Source organism: Python bivittatus, unplaced genomic scaffold (genome assembly GCF_059951505.1).
Source record: "Python bivittatus isolate LINGU-HERP-01145 unplaced genomic scaffold, Pbiv_v1 ctg000080_np1212, whole genome shotgun sequence".
Lineage (NCBI taxonomy): Eukaryota > Metazoa > Chordata > Lepidosauria > Squamata > Pythonidae > Python > Python bivittatus.
The window spans coordinates 20,059,382-20,073,197 of record NW_028277035.1 but is presented as its reverse complement, the minus strand read 5'-3'; the positions used below and the strand labels follow the sequence as shown (position 1 = coordinate 20,073,197).

General features: G+C 36.3%; 1 protein-coding gene across 1 annotated transcript in view; it reads right to left on the bottom strand.

Moving 5' to 3' along the window:
* Positions 1–13,816, bottom strand: part of DOCK2 (dedicator of cytokinesis 2) — a 292,346-nt gene that overhangs the window by 126,183 nt on the left and 152,347 nt on the right. The window lies entirely within an intron of this gene.

Genomic DNA, 13,816 nt, shown 5'->3' with positions numbered 1-13,816 from the left:
TCACCATTTCAAGGCCTATCCTAAATCTATTTGCCATTCAAACCTCATGCTGGAGCATATTCCTATTTATTTATTAAAATATTTATAGCCCATCCACTATTCTGCATTCTGAAGCAATAGAATGTATCAGGGACTGCCTTGTCAAACCTGATTTGTCCATCTGATCAAATATTTAGCAGACAGCCTGCTAAGGATCCCAGTTCACATAAAATTAAGGAGACTCATCTTAGAAAGCAGGACTTCTTGGTAGTAACCTTCACACTCTGGAAGATGCTGCCCTTAAAACCATCTCATTTCAGTGGGCTTTGGGATCCTTGGGTAATTGTGAACACTCTATTGTTATTTATCATCATTATTAATTATTGTTGTAGATTGTTTTAAGATATTCTGATGTGGGGTGTGTTCTTCTTGCACACCACCCAGTTTCATTCAGATTAGGGTAGTATATAAATGTTGAAATATGAAAAAATAAGTGATAAATGCTTATTGCTGATTTTATTGATGGTTGCAGCCCACCAAATGTATCAAATAAAGCAGTAAAAATAAATAATACATTGTAAGATTAAAGAACAATGAGCATAATACAAGAACAGAAAGCAAAGCTTTCTGAAAGGGACCAAAGGGCATGGTCAGACTATGGTAGTTACGACCTGAAAAGTAAAAGATTCTTGGTACTGAAAATCTTAACACTAGCCTGGCTTTCCAAAGCCATGGGTCATGTCTGAGAAGGTTTCTACATCACAACATAACACCTTTCTTCCAGGTATGGAATGCTCAGAACTTGTGTGGGCAACTGCATTGGGACAGACGCTTCTTCATGTCTTCATCATTTCTAGTCTAAATTGATTTGAAAGCTTTGAATTCAGACATACTTGTTTGTGTCTGCTTTCTGCCAACCTTTTGAATATAGCAACATACAATGAAAGATAAAGCACAATGGGTTTTTAAAGTCTATTTACTGAAGCCATTTAAAGAAAGTTCCTGCAGAAAACTGCTGTTATTGCAATGTGCAGAAAGCACAATTACTGTCTTTTTTGATCATTTGTTAGTTGAATTTAGACTCACAGAATGGATACACCAAAGACAGCAATCTTTTGCTTTTTAATGCTAAGCAAATGCCATTCCTAATTGCTATCCTGTGTATCTGGAACACTTTTGAATTTTAATAAAAATACTGGTTAGAAATAGCTGGCTTCTATATATTTTTAGAAAACTTGTGGGTTTTTTAACCTACGCAAATCAGCAACTGTTGGCAGCATGAATTGACAGTTTTTAAACCCAAAATGTGTAACCAGAAGTGATAAGTGAAAATCATTTTACTGGTAGCTTGAATTTTCATTAGTTTTCCTGTTTGCAAGATACCACAACATGATTTAAACCAGTAATCAATGTGATATACCACTGAATGATGTTTAATTAATCTCATTTGTTTTGATCAAATCTCAAGCCACAATAATGCAAGAATTATTTCACAGTGTCATCCTCCTTTTCTCCTCTTGTATTTTCAAGTAATTTCTACCTAATTAATGTTAAAATAAAGCAGAGAACAAATGTGTGCACTAGTCACAAGTAGAGCTATTTATTCTGACAGAATTGCTTTTCATTTATTTCATCCTTTCTAAACAGCATTCACATTCCTACTTTATATTGCCATTACACTTTTTAAAAAGCTTGTAATGTACAGTTGAGATGTGTTTATTTTTAAACATGTACAAACTCTGAAAACTCTGATTAGACAAGGGGTCTATAATACACATTAGATCTAACTGTATCTTTGGCCAGATCAAATTCTATCTGCTCCTTGCAGACCCAGTGTAGGTCCCCTAATCTTCTCCAAAAGACCAAGGGACCCCCCAGAATAGATTGAAGAGTATACTGGAAGTTTTAGAAAGAACAGAGGAAGAGAAAGCCTTATTTGTAACATATGCATGACATACATTTATCTTGTGAAAGTGTATGTTTAAAGTCATGGAACACTGCATTTAGTTTAATGTTATGATAGATTAAATAAACATAGTATAATTCACACATAGTACATTTATTTATTTATTTATTTATTTATTTATTATTTTAAAAAACAAGCTTATAAGCAGCAATAAAAACATTTTGCTATAATGTATGGAGATTCCTAAATTCTACATACAGGTGAAGTTTGTAAGCCACAGTTTATTTCTGGAACTCCTGAATCTCATTGTGGATGATATCACATACTTCATGTTGCAATCACCAGAAAATGTTAGCTTGAGCTACAATTTTTATGTAATGTGAGAATTAACCCTCCGATTCAATATAGAACCAAATTATTCTTACTTATGAATACATACTGTACATATCCCTATGCTACCCTTCACAAAAAGCTCAAGTTAAAAATAATTATTTCTGCATCCTCAATCTCTCCTGCCAGCATAGCGCTTTTACAAAAGATTTTATATTCATCAGCTTAATATTACCCCCTTGGTAATCAATGAATGGAGATTTATTGTAATTAAACTGTATGCTGCAGTTAAAATGTATGCTGTAGAAAGTTAGCATTATCACAGATATTTAGTCTTGCAAACAAAATCAATCTGTACTAAACAACATTGTTGTCCAACACAGAAAACTATATGCAGATATTCAGTCAGCTGATGTGTAGTCAAAAAGCAGTTGCAAATAGGTCCTCACTGTCTCTATTTTCAACAGCCCAGTCCCTCCGTCCCTCCCTCCCTCTCTATTTTCCTATCACCTGCTTCAATTGCAAATGAGTGCAGAAAGGTGCAGAGCGACAACAATACCCTTTGAAACATCATCCTTCCTGAGATTTGTCTGCCTCCTACATTGACTGTGTTAAAGAGCTTGAAAACTAGGATGGTTGCTTCTTCTGGACATCTGGGGTTTCCTCCATTTGTATTATTATGTATACTCTGTTAGTGGTTTTATTGCAAACTGTCCAGAGGTGTTGTAGAGTTGGATAGCCTTATAAATGTAATAGCAAAACAAATAAATAACTTTAAGTGGTGATCACTCAAATTCAGTAAAAACATTAAAAGAAAATAATGATAACAATGATATAGTACAGTGATGGCAAACCTGTGACATGTGTGTCAAAGGTGACATGCCACAATGTTTTGGGTGACACACCAGTGTTCACCAACACCCAGCAACTATTCTCCCTGTTTGAGTTACCAAAGAAACTGAGTTTTACTCATATTTCATTTTTGTAATTATTTGACGTTTCTTTATATAATACATAGTAACACACGTGATTGGACAGAATTTTTAAAAAATAAATGAATAGGTAAAGAATTGTTTCTCTTTTGTTTGTGGTGGGAGCATTTTCCAGCAGAGTCAAGTTAGGCATTTTCTGAATTTTTGACATGCCGAGCCCAAAAGGTTCGCCATCATTACTATAGTACAACAGAATAATTTGGTCTTACCACACCAAGGAATACATAATCAATGATTTACTGTAGGTTAGAAAGCTCCACATCTCATATCAGAGCTCAAAAGTTTTCTGAGATAGCCAAGTCTGAACAGCTTTTCTAAATTACCCTGTCAGAATTAATGCTGATCTAACCTTGAGAAAGCAGTGTTCCAAAGTAGTTGTGAAAAGGGCCTGTGGCTCCTGATTATAACATCCTTCAAAGGGAGTCCCACTATCTAGATTGTAGTATACTTTTATCTAGTGTACTCACCTGGGATCACTCCTTATTCAACTCAGTGGAATTACTTCTGATTAGACAGACACAGGATAATGCTGTTAGGTGTGGCTATGTGAAAAGGTATCATATACACTATTAAATAAGCCATAACACCAAATGGAAAATATTGATTTACTCTTACCCTTGGCTGACCTTGGAAGCTAAACAAGATCAAGTCCGGTTAATACTTGAATGGATTTTTTTTCCCCCGGAAGGTGATGGGGGAGGGGGCTGGTAGTTGAATGTTGGGGTTTGGAGACTTTTGTTTGGGGTGGATGAGTTTTGGAAAACCTATGTATATTGGAGTATTGGATTGTGTTCTGCTTAGAAGCAAAAGGAGTGGAGCAGCACAGAGCAGGGCAAGTTGGCATGCAGCTAAAGAGTGAGAAGAATGAATCTCCAGCAGTGGAGATACCAGCCCTCCCATAGGCATTCTACCCATGTTTGGCACGTTTCCATTAGTGTCAGGGAGGCCTGATCTGTCTCAGCAATGGGGTCCTATTCAAAGCCTTGCTGTTCTGGGCTGTGCAGCCAACCAGGATAAGACTTGTGTTCTTATAATATATAAGGATAAAGCTTATGTTCAGAGCAGACCAGTCCTCTGGCAGGTAGTGTCAGCCTTGAAGGTAGACCAGGCCAAGGACCACACACTGCATGACATTTTGGAGCTCTGTTGTTATAGGGCATAATAGCAGAATCTTGAAAGCCTGACAGAGATTCTTTCTGCACCAATTATACTAAACAGAATCAAGGGAGGACAGTCTTGAGGTTTTTTTAATTCTTTCCTCTCTTTTGGGGCTAAGTTGATGTTTACATAATTCTTCAAAGTTATCTCCAAACCCCTCTACAGGTAGGGACTTTGGTGATGGTGCAGTGAAGAATCAAGGTATTGGGAGCTGGGTTGGGTGGGATGTGTATATTGGACTCATCAAATGTAATGAAAGGTGGGAAAGACCTTGGGACACTGGGTGAAGAAATGGTGCCAAGGGAATGGTCAGATAAGAGACAGATGGATAGTGGGCAGGGCAAAATGCTCAAAAGAGACCCTCCCTAGTTTCTTGAACTGTAAAGGAAATGGGAGGAGAATTGTACTTTCAGACTTGCAAGATTGATGTCGACCTCACCAGGTAAACCAAATAGGAATCACAACCAAATGATCTAATTCCACTGTATTGTAAAGCTACATTGACAGAATCTCAACTGAGGTCATTGTGATTGGGACAAACAAGAGGTGCAAATAATGTGTGGGGTGGGAGTGTGTTGTGTTTGGACAGGCTTTCAACAACTTGGTTTTCCCAGTATCTTTTGAATGCACTAGGGCAGATGTGGGGGCGGGGGTAGATTGATGGTGGGCTGAAAATGGTTGTGTTAGGTGGTTCCTGGGAATTGGAGGAGAGGAAGCAGGGGCTGGGGGGGATTGATGAAGGAGATAAAACAGGAAGTACTATCTGAGTGGTTATATGGCAGGAATCTGGGAGTTGGCCACACACAGAGAAGGTCTGTATTTGATACTGATTACACCTTCTCACATCCAATATTCACACCACTTGCCCGGTCACCAGATTCTCAACGTTCCTAGTCTCCAGCTGGTATTATGTCCCTTCTATTAAGAAATGTCATCTGATGGGACCTAAAAAGCATGCTGTCTCTTTTGTGGTGCCTTTCCTCTCTAATAACATCCTCTTGGAGGTTCAGACTGAACTATCTTTGCATGCCTTTAAACATTTTTTAAACATGTGGCTTGTTTCCCAAGTTCTGGGATAAGTTAGTGGTGTGCCCATTTGATTCATTTTGTTGGTTTTGGTAATGTTATATCTCTCCTCCACATGTGTGTGGATGTTGTTTTTTTCAGCATTGTACTGATTTTAATTGTATGCTACAAAGAATCAGATCTGAGTTGGGTTGGCCTTATAAATTAAATTTTTAAATAAAATATAAACAAAAAAGGCTATAAACCAGACTGCACAGTGGGAAAAAAGAATACAAGGTGGCAATGACAAATCACTTCTATACTGCTTTCAAGAAAACTACATGATTATGTCTATGAAGTCATCACAAGTTAAATTTGCCTTGGAGATTTTACTTACATTACTTATTTTCACAACTGATTTGTTTAAACAATAATTTAGCAAGATATGAATGCTTCAAGAAATGGTACACTTTAAACTAGAGGTAAAATTGGCCAATGTGAATTGTATCCTAATTTGAATTACAAAAGTGGGAAATGGGAAAAAGTGAATGAAGTGCATTTGTGATATCAATGTAAGTTACTATGTTTAAAATTAGAAACAAGAGAGTTCTCAGTGTAGGAAGAGAAAATCTGCTGGTAATTGGACTAAAATGGCATCTTAATTTCCTCAATGATTTCACTGAGTTCACTGAAAAAAAGGAATCTAGCTATTCAGCTTAATTCAAATAACTAGTATTATCAGTTACTTTCACATATTCTTCACCATAAATAAACATTCTATAGCTTCTTTTTCATCTACATTTTTAATTCCACTATACTTTCCCTTATCAGGCTTTCTTTACTATAGATAAAAAGAGAGAATTAAATCTGAAAGGTTATATGAAACAAGCAAGCTGCTAGTCTCTTTTGCTCATGGAACAGAACTCCTAAATAATGATGGTGACAGTTCTCTTACTAAGACAAATACATGGCTTAATTTCCAGGAGCTAATTAAATTGAACAGCAAGCTATATTTTAATTGTTCATTATTTGAATATGGCAATATATGCTAGCCACAAAATTGTAAATGTGAATGTTCAAAATGGAAGCTTATTTATGTACAATTGAGATGGATTTCAAAAGCCTTGGTGCAGAAAAATCCAGTGATTTTAATAGCATTTTGGAATTCAATATATGGTTTAAACTACTGAATATGAAAATGTGCGGAGGATATGAACAGGAGTAAAAAATGTAGCTTTGAGTTCACTGAACATATAAAAATATACACTTTTTTCCTGGCCCTCTTGGAATTCCATTTATGGTCCTCAAAAGTCCCTGCCTTTAGGGGAAAGAGCCAATGAAGAAACAAGAGTTTTATCTGGAATTGCCCTAAAGCTTCATTAGAACTACTCATAAGGTATTTTCAGATCTCAGTCTATAGCTGCTCCCTCATTACATAATTTGACTAGTGCTGGATTTTCTTTAGATAAATATTTCAAACTAAGTGTAGGGACACCGACTTGAAACCCATATTGTTAAAAACACTCATTCTATCCTGCATCCTAAGCTACTTTCTGAAGATGGTGCTCCTACATTAATGGAGTAACTGTGCTTATGAGAAAAATGAATTCAACGTGAACTAGAGGAAGAAAGAAGTGCTGCTGCAAAGCAGACTGAAGCCAAAGAACCAATAACATTGAGCTAAAAGGTTACAATTCAAGCATGTGACAACAAGGTTATTTTCACCAAAGAGATGTATCATTGTCTAGATGAAACAAGCCAAATGTCTGGCCGTGAGTCCTTCCCATTCTGCAGTCCTCAATACTACCCATCTTTATCTCTCCCCAACACCTCTGTTCACTCCATTTCCTCAGAAAATAGCCACCATTTTAAGGCATAGGTACACCAAGTAGTGGTTTGTTTTCTTCACCTCGGATGTCCTGCCAGGAAAGCAAGAAGAATGTCAACTTCTTGTTCAACTGCTAGCATTATCACACAAGTACCCAGTAAAACTGCATGTTAGATCTGTATTTTGCTGGTTCCCATTATCAGCATATATTAGATTGATAATTGATATACAAAAAGTCATTTTTGTATAAAAATATTGCTAACCAAAGAAGTGGCTTTAAAGATTGCACATGATTAATCAATTCACAGCCTGCATAGAAGCAATCTGATAAAATATCTTTGTTATCATTAATACATTATTATTTGGATTTGTATTATTTGGATTTAGCTCATTAGATGTGTTGTACAAGAGAAATAAAAGAAGTCTTTGGACAAGGCATTTCCTATCAATTCTACTGATTCCCCAGTCTTACTGCAGACCTGGATGTCCCAGCTTATGCCATTCTGAAGAAACTTTCTCCAACCTCACCAGCAACTGGGAAAGATATTGGTGATATGATGGGGAAAAAGGAGCATACTCTTTTAATCTATCTCTGTATGTTTTGAGGGAGAGAATGAGAGAGAAGAAGAAGAGTTCTTGACTTGGGACTCCTTTGCATGAAGCCTGGATAAGCATTTTTTATATGGGCTGTATATGCACGAAAAAGTTCATACCTGCATCACCAAAACTCCAAGGATCACTAAATCAGTGCAATGTTCACAGAAAAGGAATATCTTGTGGATAAAATATTATAACAGCAGCACATGTTTGGCAGTTAAAAATGGTTCTGGCATCTGTTCTAAGAACTAGAGTTTATTTTTTCATAACTGCAAAGGAAATGCTGTGATCTTGGGGAATGGATTAGGAAAAGTAATACACATTTTTGAGTTAAGAATTATAAATATTCCTCCAAAAAATAAGTTTTTCCTGATTTTTCAGAAGCTATTGAAAATAATAAAATTACTCTCAGCATAACTAAAAATCAGCAGAAGTTAAACATTTCCTTGGAGCTTTTAGGAGTCATCTGGGGAATGATTGAATAATTCATTATAGATTGTTAGACAGAACTAAGCAAGCATGAGGAAAATGGGATCTTTGTTTACTGGAACTTAAATTAAAAAAAAAACTGAGCCTGTTTTGATAATAATTTGTATATGTAAGAAGTCAAACTTGAAATAGCATTAACTCCCATATTTCTGATAGCTGGAAAAAGGGATGCTGAGGCATGAAAAACATATTACATGTGTACTTTTAGACTTGCTTTATACCTTATTGCAAATTGAAGTAGCATTTTATTGTTTAAAAGAAAAGCTTGAGCTTCTATCCAAACCTACATGCAAAATATTGATTAGAGCAGCTTTCCTGATTTGGTTTTTATTTAATCACCAGTTTCATCATTAGATGAAATGGCATCAGAGGTAGAGGAATAACTATAACTTTAAACCAAATGACACTTAGCATAAACTGTGCCTGAGAAATTCAATTTCAAACCAATTTCTGTCATGGTCCAGTTATAGCTCTCTGAGATTTCTAGTGATAACAGCTCTGAAGAAATATCTAAATCATTCCAAAATCTCTCTGGTTTCAACCCACCTACCCACCCCGCCTTTAAATCTCACAGTCTGGATTATGTCTTGGATCTAATCTCTAATTCAAAAGAGTGAACCTCAGGCTCTTTAGTAAACTGGATGGCCTCATACTCCAATTGTCATGACTCGTTCCCAACATTGATCACCCAGAAGAAGCCAGCACTGCAGAAAAAGGGGCATTTTGAACCAGTACAGCTTATGAGCAATTGAAATTTCTAGCAAGACTATCATGGATTTGTCATCAAACCCTGTCCTATTCCAGCTCATTGCTGGAGTAGTTTCTCTGCATTCCAGCCATGGGGTTACTCTCCATGGTCCTGAACCCAGTGTTTCATGTTGGGTATTTGCAATACCAGCTGGAACTGGATAGCCTTCTTTGCCCTGGCCCTGCTGTGGTTTTGGCTGCCTCTTGCTGGTCACTGTTGGCTATATCATCACTCCAGAAAGACAAAATAGTCCTTAATGGACCAAGATAACCATAAGCAGTGGCATGTAATTTGGACCTGTTGTGATTGAGTGGAAAGTCTGGGTTGGGTAAGATGTTGCTATTAGTTTTTGTCACCATGGCTTGATATATGCATTGATTATAAAAAAAAACCCTCTTTGGCTCTCCTTTCAAAACATGACTTCTCATTTGTCAGCAACAATGTTGTCAGTTTTGATTATTTAACTTCCTTAAGAAGAAGAGAGAACAAAGAAAGTACAATGGAAATAATGGATAGGAAGATTACATCAATGCTTATTTTTTATAACAATAGCTACCAATGTCCAGTTCAGATATGCAAATATATACTGGCAGAATCAGATTACTAATCTTCTTGCATATACATTTTCCTTTTCTTCACATTTTCTGAGATCAGAAGTCTATTTGCCATCAAGCAAAACATATTAACAAGAGATTATTTTCCAATAAGACAAAAATAAGTAGATTATTTTTTAACCAAAATTGCTCTCATGTGTTTTTCTTCCATGACTTCTGGGGGAAGACTGGCTTCTCAAAATACTAAGAGAATGATTATGGAAGAGATCAAGCTGAATATAGGTTGTCTAGGGTTTACTGCTGACAGCCTCCTCTTATTCAACTTTCAGGAATATTATGCTCATTGAATCTCTATGGAGTTTCAACTCAACATTTTACTTTAGGCAAGAAATTGCCACTAGTTTAGACTTTAATAATAAATTGTTTAGGCTATGTTAATGCAAAATACAATGTTCAGAGATTATCCTTTCTATGATGAGGATGAATGGTTCTGTTCATTAACTATATTTTTTGGGAATTAGTATAGTATTTATAATAATGAATGGTTCTGTTCATTAATTTGGGGGAATTATTATAGTATTTACTGGTAAAAGTACTGATTTGGTGGTGAGATGTACATTTCAGAAGAGGCTAGGGCTGGTGAAATTGATTTAAAACAACACAAAACTGAAAACATTTTAAACTCTAAAAAAGTGGGCACACCAAAACTGGTGTTGTATTCAGTATTTTGCATTCTGTTTTAAATTACATACATAAATGGAAAATATTAGTCACAGTAAGTACTAGTAAGGCAGCATAGTTCAATGCACTCTTGAAGCAAGCACTATGTATCAAGGCAGGATACTAAAAAGCAAGAGAAGCTGAAGGGGAGAGTGTAAGTTAATAAAGCTGCCAGAGAAAATGTCACATATTTCAAGGCCTTTTCATTTCCATCCTTGGATCTTAATTCTGCCATTACAAGGTATGTATAATTAAAATGTCAAAATAAGGGTTAATATTTTATAGGGGGAAATCAGTATATCCTCTGTTAGGTGATTGCTCAGCATGAAAGCAAAGATGGAGCTGCCTGTAACTAGAGTAAACTGCATATATTTGGAAGCATTAGAGAGAAAGTGTGATCCCAAGCTTCACAAAGGCTGCTTCTGAAGAATCCCACCCCCCATTACTGCATGCAGAGCTCTCAAGGAATCACCACTCTGCAGCACAGACATCTCGCACCCTACAGTATTTATGGTGTGCAATGCACATTATTCATTTCTAGTATCAAATGATGCAGAGCCTAGGTTGCCTTTTTAAAAAAATTCTCAGCTACAAATATTTTTCTTTACTCTTCTTCTATAGTGTAATATTTGGAGAGCCATATTGCTGTTGATGGACTAAATTATGTGCAATGGGATTTTGTGGCAGATTTATTAAGGTGGTCTCAATAACCTGAAAAAAAGTCAAATCTCCCTGGAGTTGGGCTTGGCTCCTAGTGGCTTCATGGTAACGCGGAAGTTTTCTTGGAAGTAGTTGTTGCCTTTTTATGGGATGTAATTACTTATTTATTAGCATTCAGTCTAGCCTAGAGCATATAGAGGATAGCATTAGACTCCAGAAAAGCTGCTGAAGAGGGAGGTATCCCAACCAAGCCCAGACAAGGTCAGATGGATGCTGCCACTTGCTGTGCAGATTTCCATTTTTAAAAAAAAATCTCAAAGAACTGCTTCTTAATTTACAGTTTAGTTGCTCCCTTTATATCATATTACAACTTCCTGTAATTCTCTTTATCTTAGAAAATAATTGGTGATTGTCATCTATTTCTACAGAACATACAGTTCTGCTTTATGACCTACTTATTCTATGAATCAGACATAGACAATTACCCTTTGCAGACATACAGAATCCAAGATTCCATGTCAAAACATATGTCCAGAAGAAATTTTGAAACCAAAGAACAGATGGCAACCACAGAATATTGACTGCAAAGAATAAAGACATTGACAGTAGTATAGACAGATGTTAATATTCTTATCTATAGACATGTCCATGTATATACTTTGTCTTGAAGAACAAAAAAAAATTATTATTTTTGGCTTGCCTTCTGACTTTTTCATATTATTTTGTAACCTGGATGCAGCTTGTAAAGGAAAAATAATAAAAATCTAGAGGAGTTTGTCTACTCTGAAACCAGCCTCATTCCTGCAATATCAGAGGCTAATATCTATCTGTTGAGGCTTTCGTCCTGTTAGTGAAAATGTTAGAATTCATATTTTTATTAGGAAGATAAATCTTGTTTTGAGTTCCATTAAAGTGTTGATAGCATCTGTAATTCCTTGAGATGAGCTTGGTGGCCTTGACTGGCTTCTGAGAACTCCATGTCTCCTATTTAAATCCATATAAATATAATGTAATAGTATTTCAAGAGAGCAATGGGTCTGTGGGTGTGTAGGTAGCGAAATGATGTATGTTAGGCTGCCAGTAGGAATGTTGTTGTATGTGTCGACAGAATAAAAATATTTAAGGGAAGAACAACAAAACCCACGATCACAGCTATCAGCACTTTGTCAGCATGTCTTTCACTCATGAACCTAGAATTTCTCTAACCTCCCCAGGCTAGGGGAAAAAAAAGTCATAAATTTTCTCTCTCGCTCTCATTCTCTGCTGTGGTATACACTGTGCCAAAATATAGATATTTTCTCTGATCCATGCTAATATAAACATTAAGCAATATCCTAAATAATTGAAATTTCCAATATCTACTATTAACAAAAATAAATATAACTAGCATTTGCAAATGATGATCCTTCCAATCTTATTGAGCACGCTTTTAAATGGGAGGGAGGGGAAGAATATGCATTTTGAGTTTCACTTCACAGGCAGAATCCCAAGAAAGGTTTTTGGAAATACTTTTTTTGACAGTGAGACTGAGAAAGAGATTGAGATTATATAGGCACAACAATCCCGATAACAATTTAAAAACCAGGATTGAACAACCTTTAGTTGTTTAGTTGTATTTGATTGTTTTATAGCAGATCCAGGCAAATTTTTCATTTACTTTGCCATTCAGAACTGAAACTTAACTTGATTAGTCATACGTTGCTTTGGGATGATTATTTACTGGATTTAAATTTGCAGAAAGAAACTACGGCCCTAATTATTGATTTCTGTCCATGTGTGCAATACATACATGCATGTGTAGGGGGGTTGTTTTGATTTTGGGGTTTTATTTAGTTTTGTGTCTTTGAATCCATCTTGACCTCTAGCAACTGACTGGATTGGTCCACACGATTTTCCTGGCAAGGATTTTCAGAAGTGGTTTGCCATGGCCTGCTTCCTTCCTAGGGCTGAGAGAGAAGGACTGGCCCAAGGTCACCCAGGTGACCTTAGTGCCTAAAATAGTCTCCCGGTTTCTGGCTTGGGGTCTTTAAGCACTCCACTAAACTGGCTCTTATTCTGAAGTGTACTCTCTCTATATTAAGTTTTAAAAGAAGTGTCTGGGGAGTCTAATAGAAAATGCTTCTGATTGTCCAGGGCACAAAATAACTAGGCCTCAGCCGTTTCTTTTTAGGACAGCAGCTGGTGCTTTATTTTGTAGCCAAGTCTGAAGCTACCCCCACTCTCCTGCAATTATCCTGCAGGAGATGATGTAATAGGAAAAACTAGGCTCTGCCTGAATACCTAAGTTTACCTATATACCTGAAAATAAGATCTTAGATCAAAAGATAATTAGAGGCGCCCATTTTATTCTGTCACTTTTACACAGCTTATATATAAATGGTGCTTATCCCCAAGTAATGCATATGGCTGTTTAAATCCAGAGTCTGACATTGCCGGGTTACTAAAAATTGCTGGATTGCCACACTGTTTCTTTCACATCTAAAAACAATCATCTAGAAGCTAATAATTCAGCACAGTTTATCAAACCTATTAAAATGCCTGCTGTAAGATTCAGGACCAACATTAGTTAGGAAAATGTGTGTAAGGGAACAAGACAAAACAGCCTCCAACACCTTTGTCATAGCCATATATTTAGTACTGTTTTGCTCAACTCAAGCATCTTATTTGCATCTATAACACTGCAAACATGCAGGACTTCAGCAATTATGCAAACAAAAACCATTAAAAGGTTATTATTGGGAACCACCAAAATGTCAGGTGAAGTGCAGTATAGGAAATCAAGAAAGATGGTGGTCTTGCCAAGGTAATTCTGTTTTAAAAATCAATTCCATCTTAAATTTGATGACGGTG